Source organism: Zootoca vivipara, chromosome 16, assembly GCF_963506605.1.
Source record: "Zootoca vivipara chromosome 16, rZooViv1.1, whole genome shotgun sequence".
NCBI lineage: Eukaryota > Metazoa > Chordata > Lepidosauria > Squamata > Lacertidae > Zootoca > Zootoca vivipara.
This window is the reverse complement of record NC_083291.1, coordinates 11327555-11341860: the sequence shown is the minus strand read 5'-3', so window position 1 is coordinate 11341860 and position 14306 is coordinate 11327555. Positions and strand designations below refer to the sequence as shown.

At 41.7% G+C, this 14306-nt stretch overlaps 1 protein-coding gene and 1 long non-coding RNA gene across 9 annotated transcripts in view; both read left to right on the top strand.

Annotated features, from left to right (window-relative positions):
• Window positions 1–12992, top strand: part of LOC132591229 (uncharacterized) — a 29672-nt gene extending 16680 nt beyond the window's left edge. The window contains exon 2 of the long non-coding RNA XR_009556842.1: window positions 86–12992. This is a non-coding gene — a long non-coding RNA (uncharacterized LOC132591229). The remainder of the gene's footprint in view (window positions 1–85) is intronic.
• NFIB (nuclear factor I B) overlaps window positions 1–14306 on the top strand; it is a 213367-nt gene that overhangs the window by 69564 nt on the left and 129497 nt on the right. The gene's annotated exons all lie outside the window — the stretch shown is intronic.

Here is a 14306-nt window from a genome sequence, read left to right as displayed (position 1 = left end):
TTGAGAAAGGGAGCGGTCATTGTCCAGGAGAGGCTGTAGATCTCTGATGATGCGTTGTACTGTTTTAGCTTGGGAGCTTGCAAAGGTGTCACTGTGAGTATTGGACTTGTTCCCAGGTATAAGTCTGCATAGGACTGAAGCCTAGTTTTATTTGTTTTTCCGGCTCTTCCCGCGCTAACACGCTTGCCCGATCCTTGCAAACCGAAGGGAGATGGGTCCCGTCCCCGTCCCCCCCGCCAGTAGCTGGATTCATTTGCCATTTTCGTCCTGTTAGGGTAAGCCTAGATAAGTACTAAGGAGGCTTCAAGAGACTTCCTCCCTTCCCCAAGTACACTGGATGGAGGGGGGGGGGAGTACGCAGCAGCACCTTTTGTGTGTGTAACCTCTTGAAGTTAAGCACAAGGCTTGTTGATCTGATAGGTTGTTTGCATATCATTTGCTGAAACCTGAATGACTGGTTATTCTGGTCAGGAGAAAATAGCACTGACATCATGTGATCCTGGCAGAATAAAAGCCACATTGGAACTTAGCCTCCAGATACCCAAGGGGGCTGGCAGCAGTCTCAGTGGTTGGCTGAGAGCCCCATTGAGCTCACTAGTATAATCAGTTAACTGCTGAGCTGGACAAGATACCCGGTTTTATTTTATTTTTCCCCTCTTTTTACAAGCTCTGTCTCAAAGAATGATGGGCAGTGAGCCACTAGTATTCTTCCTAGATCAGTTGCTGGAGATTAACTGTTTAGCTGCTTCTCCTCCTAAACAAAGGAAATATTGTGAAACGGGAAAAAAAGCCTTTCCCCTCCTGTCACTTCTTGAATGACTTTATCTTAAACAAATACATTTAATAACATTAGGTTAGAACTTCCGGCTGATTCCTTTCTCCAAAGTTTCTTTTATATATTTTTTTAACCGCTGTTGTCGTTTAATATTTAAATCTTGCAATCTGCTCATTGCTCAGGCTGTTAAAAATTCTGCGTGGCGAAAATCATTGGGGGAGGAAGCTATTTGGAAAGAAGCACCAGAGGATTAGTTCTTTTTAGCTTGTAGATTTGCATTTTATATTTCATAGAATGCAGAGTTGAGTTGGGACCGTGAGGATCATCTAGTCCATGTGTAGGCAAACTAAGGCCTGGGGGCCGGATCCGGCCCAACCGCCTTCTAAATCCGGCCTGTGGACGGTCCGGGAATCAGTGTATTTTTACATGAGTAGAATGTGTTCTTTTACTTAAAATGCATCTCTGGGATATTTGTGGGGCATAGGAATTCGTTCACCCCCCCCAATATATAGTCTGCCCCCCCCCCTCAGAAGGTCTGAGGGACAGTGAACCGGCCCCCTGCTAAAAAAGTTTACTGACCCCTGATAGTCCAACCCCCTGCAATGCAGGAAACTCCCCCCCCCCAAAGTGAGGCTCAAACCCACGACCCTGTTATTAAGTGTCTCATGTTTTACCGGCTGATTCGGCTCACACCTTTTCAGCTGAGACTCTATGAGGCAAATGAAATGAAAATCAAGCGAATAATAAAGCAGCAACTGAAACAATATTCAAACCTATTTTGTAAAAGAAATCAAAACAAATCAAACAGCTGAGCAGTAGCAAAGACAGAAACCCAGCAGCAGGTGTGCAAACGCTAGGGATCGAAGGTGTCTTTGCCCCTCCCCACCCCCATATGTGTTTGAAAGGAACCTGGCTCCTTCAGTGTTGCGGGGACCGACCTAGCCTAGCGGACGGCTGCACCTGCCTGTTGGGAAATGCGCATGACTGACGCAGGCTGGGCCACTTCAATCTTGGGGGCAACCTGGCGCCTTTTGCCCAGCAGTGTCCCAGGGAAGGAGATATCTTCCAACTCAGAGAGCCTCAAATGTGCTGTGTGGAACATTCGGCAAAATCAACTGCAACGAGGTAAGATGTACTCCTCCAGGAGAGAGTTCAAAGCATCTGTGGCCCAGTTGAGAAGACTCCATCCGGTCTACTTGACACACTCAGGGGATCCAGAGCAGGGCCTCTGAGGATGATTGTGAAGTGAGGACAAGGTTCCTATAAGGAGAGGTGAGCCTTTAGATTAGCTTTCACTAGGATGTTCTCACCAGCTCCAGTCAACGTGGCCTCGTTGGCCGGGGCTGTTTGGACTTGTAAGCTTTCCGATTTAACAAAGGCTGGTTTTTAGAGGCAAGTTTCTTGCAAGTTTCAAAACTGTTTTCTTTTCTGAACTGCTTAAGGCAAACGGTGTGATATGGTATGATATATCCACCAGGTAGCTTAAACCGCTCCTTTTCTATCTTGAACTCCATCCTTCACTTTTCCCCAGTGTTGTTGACTAGATATGATTGTCATACAATAATGCTCGGAGGAAATCTTGCTTGACGGGTTATGTTTTTTATTTCTCCGGTATAGGGATACAATGGTACCTTGGTTGTCGAACCTAATCCGTTCTGGGAGTCCGTTCGACTCCCAGAACCGTTCGAAAACCAAGGCACGGCTTCTGATTGGCTGCAGGAGCTTCCTGCACTCAATCGGAAGCCGCGTTGGACATTCAGCTTCCAAAAAAATGTTTGCAAACCGGAACACTCACTTGTGGGATTGCGGCATTCGGGAACCGATTTGTTTGGTAGCCAAGCCATTCGAGAACCAAGGTACCATTGTACTAGGTTAGATGGACTGATGGTTTGACTTGGTATATGGTGGCTTCTTAAGTTTCTATATTCTTATTGACAATTAAGTGTCTTTTCTCTCTCTCATGAAAATCATGCTATGGAGAGTACTTTTAATGTTCTGCCTCTGTATCTGCACATTGGGGAAATCTGTTGGCAGAAAACATCATTTTGAGGCACCAACCCAGCTCATGCTTTCAATAGTCTTGTCATCTCTGATTTTTAGCTACTGGGTTTTTTAAACTGACAGCTACCTTTTATTTCTTCATTACTTGATATTGTTTGCAGCATGTTGTTTTGAATCGTAAACGGCACAACTTGTCTGTTTGTAGGCTTGGATCCTAACTGTTCACTCCTTTCACGACAAAAGTGTTGTGGTCAAGGAGGCTTATATAAATGCAACACTCTTTCTCTCTGAATGGAAACTCCCATTGGAATTAAATGATTTCATATAGTAATCTTATATCGTTCTTTTGGCAAGTTCTTCCTTTGCAGAGTGATAGAAAGCCATGATAAGTCATCAACAGGGGGCAATCATTTTGGATTATTTCCCATGTTATTGCAATTTTTTAGTTTTCGGCTACTTATTTCCCTTATTTAACTTTGCAGCCTATTAGTTATATATATATATATAAAAGTGGAGCACATTGGAATAGAAGAGAAACTCTTTAGCCCATAGTACTAGAATAGAACTACGATTTGTTTCCAAAGCATTTCTACACTTGACGTGGCACTTTCTTGACTTGTGCATACATGCACACATGTGCCGGTGATTCATTATTTGCTGAGCAGAAAAGATAGCCTTGCTATTTGCATGCAAATTATTTTTGGAGATTACTTAAGGGATGAAAGCGGCGGAAATTATTGGAAATATTTGGAGCAAATCCTGTTAGTTGGCTCCAGATCTTTTGCACCTGCAAAGCCAGATAATGAGCAGTTTGCCTCCTGGTGTTGTGAAGGTGGCCTCCTTGCCAGGCTTTAACAAATCCTGGGATACTCTTCCCCACTTCCTTCTCAGTCCTCACAACATCGATGCCGTTGTCACGTTGTGCAGCTACTAGAATGGAAGATGAATAGGTACAGAAAGCTGCAAATGGCAAATGGTCAGATCACCTTAGTACCCACATGGAGACTGAATCGTGATTTAGAGTTTTGTCCCTAGCAGAGAAGAATGGCAAACCAAGCCGATGGACTATGCCGAAATGGCATAACTGACTGGAAAACTCAGAAACCAAGAGGACAAATTTTTTATTAAAGAATGGGAAATTTTTATAAGTTATTTAGGTGACCACTGTAAGCAGATGGAAACAAGATCAGGATTCTGAATCACCTGTGGTGTAAAAATTACTAGGGATAACAAGGTTTGATGGAAAATTTGGAGTATGGATGAATATGCAGCTGCAGATGCTTAAACTGAGACTCCATGGGGGTGGGGTGGGGGGGAAGTCCCGGGATTTGGAGAATCTCTCTATATAGATATGTAAATATTAGTTTGTTCATTTACACTTTGTATTTGTAAAATAAATTGACAAAAATTCATTAAAATAGTGATTTAGAGTTTTGTGACTTGTGAAAATTGAGAGAGTAGATAGGTCACCTTAAATCTCAAATCTGGGTTAATTTGCAATAAACCTGAAAAACTAAGTCCTGTTAATGCATGCATGCCTGTTGCATGCCATATGAATGTGATACAGGGCATCCTTGTTTTTGCACGGGGTTCATGTCCAGGACCCCTGCACATGTCTCAGTTCTGCCCCTTTTTGTGGCGTCTTTTCGGAGTCTTGGGGTCACTTCTGGATTCAACACCGTGCGTGCTTGCGACAGCATGTCATTTGAACGTGCCTAAATCAGTTGTTGCCTGTACATTTGGAAAATAGAAAATAGGTTAAATTAGTTGTGAGATTTGGTGAACTGTCATTCTCATGTTTTGTATTTGTTGACCGGGGGTGGGGGGAGTTAAGAGAACTACATTACAGTGGTACCTCTGGTTAAGAACTTAATTCATTCCAGAGGTCTGTTCTTAAGCTGAAACCGTTCTGAACCTGAAGCAGCACTTTAGCTAATGGGGCCTCCTGCTGCCGCCACGCTGCCACCGCACGATTTCTGTTCTCATCCTGAAGCAAAGTTCTTAACCTGAGGTACTATTTCTGGGTTAGCCGAGACTGTAACCTGAAGCGTTTGTAACCTGAAGTGTTTGTAACCCGAGGTACCACTGTATAATTACTGATTAGCTACCACTGTGGGTTTACTATATTATTCTAAATGTGCTTTTGCTTATCGTTGGGTGAAGGAAATGTATGCCCTGTGTTCAATTAATGTTTTATGTAGTCTATCCTAGTTGTGTGTTTCTCATTCTCGAAAAATAAAAAGGGGAAAACCTTGCAAATTAACTGCCGGTATAATTTTTAAATATTTTAATGTATATGCTTCCACTCACTGCCAGTCCTTCATTATTAGTAATGCTTTTATTATTGCAGAAAGCCTGTTCTTACACATACTTACCTGAGCACGTGAAGAAGACCTCTGCCTTCACATAAGAACAAGAAGGCTCCCTTTCTGCCAAGAGGTTGTGCTCCCCAAAATTCTCGAGTTCTCACATTCTTTTAGTCACAGAGAGAACTGGTACTTTTATGGCCATAGTCTTTTCAGTCCCTCTGCATTGTTTCTGTCAGAATCGTTGGGAAATAATGTCAAAGAATTCTTTGAACGGTTCCTTAAAACTTCTATATATGATTTTTGTTCAAGTCTCTCAACATTTTAGGTAAACCAAATTCTCATAGAAACTGTAAGTTGTACAGTCTGTGACTAATAATGAAGAAATGCTTTGTTGATTGTATACCAATGCACGATAAAGGCATAACTAGAAATCTGGTACAGAAATATAAATAATACTTATCTTTAAGACAGCATCTGTCATCTGCTTCAGCAGACAGCATTTCTTTCATTCCTGCAAAAAGAAGGAGCTGAAATATTTGAGTAGCTTTGTTTTGTGCTCTATGAGGCTTAATCAGTTTTTATTAAATTCTAAATTAAAATTTGGCTTTCATAGTCTCCGCCCCTCCCCTTAGTTGTTCTCTGAAATATGGAACTGGAAGAAGGATCACGATGGCTTCAAAAGTATAAATAGAGGTGGCAGAGTCCTGCTAAATTTTATTTCAGAGGGACTTCAGTCATTTTTCAGGAGCTCCTTTGAAATGTCTGTTTGCATTGCGGCGTATCGAAGAGCAGTTAAAATACTGTTGGTAAATAATTTCCCCTGAGAACCTCCTTTTAAGTGTTGCTTAAAAATAACAGTCCTGAAAGGGCTTTTTACGGGCATTCATAATGTGCGGTTGTACTAATTAGAGCTTCGTGGTAGCTTTAAGCATGAACTCGTCCTCATGTCTTCCTTGGAGTTGTGCAAACCATACTCTCTAAAATGCAGGGAACTTTCAGTTGGTAATATAGCCAAGGGCACATGACTTGTAAGTTGCAAAGCATGAAGTTTAAAAATGCATCAAACTGAGATCCGGTATGGTTCTAATCAAACCAATATAAGGACTTGTAACCAGATAGACTAGTCAAGCTCGTGTGTATGGAAAAGATTGGGTTGGTTTTTTTTGCACCCTTGTGTATGCTTACGAGGGAGTAATCCCTACTGCATACAACGGGGTTTACTTCTGAGTCAACCTGTATTGCATTTCCTCATTTGCCTCAGACTCCCCTTGCAGCAAGGCTATTCGTTTTTCTTGCCTTTGAATCTAGACTAGTGCAACAATTGGGATAGCTCAGTTGGGAGACTGTCATTAATTTTGCACTTGTGGGTTCGAGACCCGCACTGGGCAAAAGATTCCTGGTTTGGGTTAGAGGACCCTTGGGATCCCTTCCAATTTTATGAGTCTATGTTCTGCAAAAGCTAAATTGTAGTAGGCACACACAGTTGACTGATCTTCCAAGTTGGACTGTCCCTTTTTTAAAGTGAGAGTTTACAGTGTTTTTCCTCAGTGCACCCAAATTCTGTGGCGAATGGATTTTTTAGTATTCCTCTTGTGAATCTTATGTGATCGTATAATGTAGTTCTAATAAGGTTGGTACGTATTTTAGTATGGAGATGTCTTGAGTTTTTGAAACTCTCTCCAAACCGGGGGTGATGATGGCCAAAGAAGAGCCTTCAAGTTTGGAGGGGTGTGTTTGTGTGTTTCCGGCAGGCGGACAGTACATACTGTATCAGCGTTTGACAATACTGTACTGCCTTAGACATACTGCCAAGCGTTTGTAACAAGATAGAGCTGTTACTGTTATTTGGTTTTTCAACTTTCCTTTTGCATACTCTACATTTCTTTCCTATTCTATAAACAATGCACTGCATACTTTTTGTACTTGTGTAAACAATTCAGACTTGTAACTTGAGAGGGACCCGAAGTCCTCCGCGAGCTGCCCTTCCACGTGATTTTATTTCAAAGCACTTCTCCTGCACAGCACTCCCCAGAGTAAAAACGAAGTAGAGATTTGTGCAAAACTTCTGTGTATCTCATTTTAAAAGAGAGAGAGAGAGATTTATCGCTTTGTGCAATTGCAGTCACGGCAAGCAGACATTTCTATTACGTCAGTGTAAAAGAACTCGGGCTTCCACTCATTATTTTAGGTCAATATTAATTAACAGCAGCCTGAGCAGGAGCAGTGAAGAACATTATAGTTAATGGTTGCAGCTTGACTTCACTTACCCCATCCCACCCTGCTGCCCTGCTCAAAGTTGTGGAGAATATTCCTACATTATGCATTGTCCCTGTCACTGTTAAGAAAGGTAGAAATAGACCAATGTATATATTTGGAGCTGAGGCTCCAATACTTTGGCCACCTCATGAGAAGAGAAGAATCCTTGGAAAAGAGCCTGATGTTGGGAAAGATGGAGGGCACAGGGAGAAGGGGACGACAGAGGATGAGATGGTTGGACAGTGTTCTCGAAGCTACGAACATGAGTTTGACCAAACTGCGGGAGGCAGTGCAAGACAGGAGTGCCTGGCGTGCTATGGTCCATGGGGTCACGAAGAGTCGGACACGACTAAACGACTAAACAACAACAAATATATTTGGACTGTTCCTGCTTCAAGTGACCTTTCTTCTTGGAAGTTCTGAAAGCTCTTACCTAGCTCAAGATAGACATCTGAACTAGCCAGATGTTTAACTGAGAATCAATCACAGTCAGTCCATCATTTGAAATATGAGACATTAGAGCCGTCTATCTATCTATCTATCTATCTATCTATCTATCTATCTATCTATCTATCTATCTATCTATCTATCATCTATCTATCTACTATCTACCTACCTACCTACCTATCTATCTCTCTATCTATCTCTCTATCTCTCTATCATCTCTCTATCATCTCTGTCTATGTATCTATCATCTATCTATCTTTCATCTATAATAATAATAATAATAATAATAATAATAATAATAATAATAATATTTATTATGTATACCTCACCCATCTGGCTGGATTTCCCTAGCCACTCTGGGCGGCTTCCAAAAAAAAATACAATACAATAATCTATTAAACATTAAAAGCCTCCCTAAACAGGGCTACCTTCAGATGTCTTCTAAAAATCTGGTAGTTGTTTTTCTGATGGGAGGGCGTTCCACAGGGCGGGCGCCACTACCGAGAAGGCCCTCTGCCTGGTTCCCTGTAGCTTTGCTTCTCGCAGGGAGGGAACTGCCAGAAGGCCCTCGGCGCTGGATCTCAGTGTTCGGGCTAAACGATGGGGGTGGAGACGCTCCTTCTTATCATCCATATGCACCTATAAAATAATCAGGCATTTTGGTGGTAGGTATCAACCAACAATACCAGTGTTATGTGGTCTTGGCGGCCGCTCCCAGTCACCAGTATAGCTGCCGCATTCTGGATTAGTTTTAGTTTCCGGGTCACCTTCAAAGGTAGCTCCACGTAGAGCGCATTGCAGTAGTTCCAGCGAGAGATAACTAGAGCATGCACCACTCTGGCGAGACAGTCTGCAGGCAGGTAGGGTCTCAGCCTGCATACAAGATGGAGCTGATAGACAGCTGCCCTGGACACAGAATTGACCTGCGCCTCCATGGACAACTGTGAGTTCAAAATGACTCCCAGGCTGCACACCTGGTCCTTCAGGGGCACAGTTACCCCATTCAGGACCAGGGAATCTTCCATACCTGCCCACCTCCTGTCCCCCACAAACAGTACTTCTGTCTTGTCAGGATTCAACCTCAATCTGTTAGCCACCATCCAACCTCCAACCGCCTCCAGGCACTCACACAGGACCTTCACCGCCTTCACTGGTTCTGATTTGAAATAGAGGTAGAGCTGAGTATCATCTGCATACTGATGGACACCCAGCCCAATCTATCATCTATCTATGATTTTTCAAACATTTTCACAAAATACTTCAAATCCAATGTTACATTGTTTACTTTCCACCATCACCTCCACAGTGTTTTTATACCTTTCCCACTGCATTATATATTTATTACGAAAAGTTTCTCCATTACAATTATTTTACCATTTTTATTTTTTTCTTGAAATCCTGCCCGTGATTTCATTTGACTGTAATTTTTTTTAAAAAAAATAGTCCACAAAACGCCTCCATTCTTCTATAAAGCTCATCATTTTGATCTCTTAATTTCGCCGTCAACCGAATTTCGCTGCCACAGCGCAAAGTTGAACAATCCCGTTGTAATTTATGGTGTGGAGGAGATTGTGGCTTGTTAGCAGAATTCAGGGTTTCCATGTTTTGTTTTGTTTCAAAACAGGAAAAGCTCACCATGAGTGGAGAAATCCTGGTTAGTTCTTGTTTACTCCTTTCTTTCAATAGTCTCTCCCACATGATGAAAGAGATATGTGCTGTTACATAAGATTCTGTTAACATTCAGTGAAAGAATTTCACATAGTTAACCAAACTCAGATACTGAACTGAAAAGGAATGCAGGCAGCGCGGTGGTTTTCGTAAGATCACCTCACATAAACAAAACTTTAATTTAACAAATGTGTAGTATGCACAATTAAAATTACTTCTGGAAGTAGTTTGCGTTTACTGAATTTTTAATCTTTTGAAATAAATAATTGGATCTAGCAGTGATAACTTAAATCATTAAAGATCTCATGATACCTTTCACAAGGTGAAATTGCATTAATTAAAAAGATTCTTAGCTACCCACTTTTGGCTATATGTCAATTAGATAATTATATTCTGTCAACATTAATTATCTTGCTGTGTTAGTTAAATGTGATATTCTTAACTTCCTGTCCTAAGTACCCATGCCAATTTCCTCTGCAAATCTACACCGCTTATATATTTTACCTCAGTAAAACTGCATTTTAGGTGTGTGTGTGTGGGGGGGGGATTTTTATAAATGATAAAACAATATGATGTTTTTATAATAACTATCCATTTCCATTTCCATATCCGTATATCATTACATCTAATTCTGAGCTCAGGCGGAAAGTGCTGATGGGATTGCATAACTGACTAATCAGAGGTATGTAGAGACCTGCTCAGGGAACCCCTGAGGTTTTTGGTTGTTCAGTAAATATTTAAAAAAAGAAAAACAAAACCTCAGGTGGTAAATAAATCCCCAAGCTTTCCAAAATAGCTAAATGAAGACTGAGCATTCCCAGTAAACCAGGCATGTCCAAAGTCTTTTGGGGGGTAGGGCTATTCCAGCCCTCTGGATGGTTTAATCCAGCCCTTGTGGTGGTTTATTTCCTGGGGTAAAATCATAAAAAAGCTCAACTACTTCAGTCCTAAAAAAAGGTTAACAACTTTAGTTGGCCCTTTGGTCGGCCCTCACGGCCCTTCACATCATCAAATCTGGCCCTCTTTGAAAAAAGTTTGGACACCACTGCCTAAACCATGAACTTGAGTGTTAACTGGAAAAGAAAACCAGAAGATATATGTTTACAATGGGGTATCCTAGACTGGTTGGAACCTCAAAGAGCAATATTCATGTTAGGAGGTGAGTGTATTGCCATTTCTCTCTTTCTGCTCCCATCTCTGCCACCTAAAGTCATGACTAGAAATAACCACATGAATCCATGTGGGTTTTTGATATGCCTTGAGCACCACCGCTAAGCTGTGGTTTTTTTAAAGCCATGGTTTATTGAACAAACCACGAGTTGTCTCACAGACAAGCAAAGAAGCCATAGCTTGCTTCTTCAAAGCTTGGTTTGTTTTCCAGATGCTCTTGCCTTCTGTCTTGGTTGCTTGTTGAGTGTCTGCAGCAGGGCAGCCAGCCAAACCGTAGTTTACCAAGGCTGTTTGGTTCAGACATAACAGCAAGCTATAGTTAAAACAAGCTTTAGTTTTGTAAGCCAACAACAAATCGTGGTTTCACACCATCGTTTTGTTTCCGCGAAATAAGCCCCAGTCAGCGTTCTGGACCGAGTTCAGATACAAACAAAGAAATAAACTTGACTATTTAACCCTGGCTTAGCATTAGGTTCGGATCTGGTCAGTGTGTTTCATATTGCCTAGATACCCCTGTTGGGTCCTTAATCCACCAAAAAGGACCAAAGGGGAAAGGGTATAGTAAGGGCAGGGGTGAATCTGGGTGAGTCTCAAGAGGGGAAGTGAGAAGAATCGTAGCTGTAGGAGATGGAGGAACACCCACCTCACCCAACTTAAGGAATTTCATAGGCAGTTCAGAGAAAAACAGCCTCTCAGATAACAAATCATTCCGTTGCAGGATATATTTGCAGCAAATCTGTATTTTTTAATTTAGATTTCTTCCCTGCCCTGTCTCAGAGGCCTGGAGCTTATGATAATATTACTGTATCTCGTTTTATCCTCCAAATAACCTTATGAGTTAGATTATGCTTCATAAATGGTGAGGCACATTCCAGGGAGCTTAGTGGCTGAGTAGGGCTTTGAAAACAGGCCTCTTGGCATTCTGTCCCACATCATATTCCAGATGTGGGGATAAGGGCTGAGTGACAGGGCCATGTCTATCAGCACTTTGTGTGTTGATGGCCGGGCTAGGATTTTAACTGGGCAGTTCCCAATCTTACACCTTCTGGCTCCTAAGCACACTCTCTTCACGACAGCAGCGAAAAAATAAAGGCTGGAAAAGCTTTGGAGCTAAGGCTTTATCTCAATAGCCGGTGGTATTTATCAGCTTTTTTTCTTTTTTGAGTGAGGAATAGAGATGTAGTTCCAAGGCACTGACTCATGTGGCCGCAGCAAAGTACTAGGGATACAGCCATTTCCTACTTTTGTTTCAAAATGAACTCACTGCGCCTGGCGGATGCAAGTTCTCAGCTGCAGGGCCTTGCGGAAGGAAATGCTTTTCGTCTTTATCGATTACTGAATACTATTTACTCAGTATTTTGTGCTTGTAAGTGGTAAACAATGAGCCACATTGCTTTCGGTGTGCGTGCGTGGATATTGCAGCAACCCGTAGCGATCAGAAGGTGATCGGAAAAGCGAAGCTTGCTTTGGGATGGCAGGAGTACAGTGTATTTCTCACGAGAATTTCAGGCAGATCTGGGCATACTATGTAGGCTGGACACATACAACTCAAGTTAACCACAGAAAAGCATTTTTGTTACAATTCTTACGCACTGTTTTCTTTTTAAGACAACCTCTTTTTCCTCTCTGCTCCATAGTTCGTTCGTTCTTATCTTCCTTTCTGCTCTGCCTGTCACTGCAGATCTGTGTGTGGACCCATTCTCCACTCTGCAATCCAGAATGCAATCTTTTTTCTTGTTCTCTGCACAAAGTGTAATAGAACTGTAGAATTGGAAGGTACACCAGAGGTCCTCTAGTCCAACCCCCTGCAATGCTCTTCCTTCCTTCCTTCCTTCCTTCCTTCCTTCCTTCCTTCCTTCCTTCCTTCCTTCCTTCCTTCCTTCCTTCCTTCCTTCCTTCCTTTGTGCAACCTATCACTACACTTATGTTGCACCCTCCCTTTCTCTTGGTATTCTGTAGAATTTTCTTTTGCATCTTTTTGTACCACCCTAGCTGACTTTACATTCCCATCTCTGTTGCACCTCAATTTCTTTTTTTCCACTACACACACCTCTGCAAGGCTATTCCTTAGCTGTCCCCCTTTTAAATATCTCCCTGCCCACAGGTCTCTCTCTACCAAATTGTTCCTCTTTTTCTCCTAACCCATCAGGCGGTCTGTGTTGTTATTTCTTAAGTTACCCTGTTTTCTTCCTTCAGTTTTTCTTTTTCTGTTGTCCGCTTAACTTCTACTAAGTTCAGTGGCAAGAGCGTTCATGGCTTTCATTCAGGAACTTATTTGCTTGTTTACGTTTATTTTAAAGCGTTTCAAACTTGCGATAACACAGCCCACCTAATTGAGACATAAAAAGCAAGGTGTTTTTTTTAAACAGCAGCAACAACAACAACCAACCCTCATCATAGCTTTTATTTCCTAACCACACAGCTAATAGTATAGATTGTGCTGTATTTGTGTTGTGTAAATCAAAAGTAAGTTACCAGTACTTATTATTAAATTATTATTTAATAGATGGGGGGTAGAGGATAAAACAAAGTTGCAAGCATAGATCTGGAAGCCATGCGGTGAAGAGCTAGGAAGCTACTGAGGAGCAAAAGCTCATGTTTTGAATGTATAATGCCAAATTGTCCTTCCCCACCCACTTTTTTTTTTTGCTTTCTGTCTGGCTTTTCTGTTTTTTAAAGACAAAATTAAACACAGTGGAGTTTACTGTTTGCTAATCGCCATGTGTTTACGTTCTCTTCCAAAACTTTTAAGTTGCCAACCAATACATTTCCTACCCGGCGCTATGAATCTGTCCAAATAAACATGGGAAGTCGTGAAACAATGACACTATAAGAAAATACATCCTCATTCATGAAAGTCCACCAAGATTTTCATGCAATTTGGTTGCGAAAGCAGAATGTCATGTCGGTTCATAGGAGGGGAAAATGGATATGTTACGATCTGTAGTTGTGAAAGACGTGAGCGTTCATTACTTCGTAACCTGTTAACCTCTTTTTTTGTTCCAATGAAACAGCCCTTTCAGATATCTTTTTAGTGTCCAGTTGTGAGGAGCTTGCCCAATGTCGCTTCTCATTTCCTACCTCAGTTTTACTGGTTTGTCAGTGTCTTTCTTCTTCAGCTTGAAGAGTCATTTGCAGGAAAAATGGCTGAGCTTGCCTTGCAAATTACCCGCTTTTCAGTGTTCGAGTTTGGGATTCTGGCAATGTGAATGGGGAAGGTGTCATACCATTCTCTCTTATTTTTGAAGTTCTGCGGTGACTTGAGGATTATTATGTTATTCATTTTACTTAACTAAATCAATGTACCACTTGGTTGCAAGGAAATCACTAAGCAGTTTGAATAACCCAATGGCACCATCCATGCAGAAGAGTTATCAGCAGATGTGAGGCAATCCTATGAGGACTGAGCTTGTTTAGTACCAAGAAATAAAGACTGGCTCTGAGAGGTGGGAGAATTTAGGAGGAAATAGAAAGGTGTATTCTAGAAAAGGGCATGGCTGACTCACTGGAACAATATTAAAAAATTCTTTCCAGTAGCACCTCAGCGACCAACTAAGTTTGTCATTGGTATGAGCTTTCGTGTGCATGCACACTTCTTCAGATACCTCTTCTTCATCAGATATACTTCTTCAAGAACCTGGCGTTGAGTCAGGGTGAATGCCCTATGATATTTAGGCAGA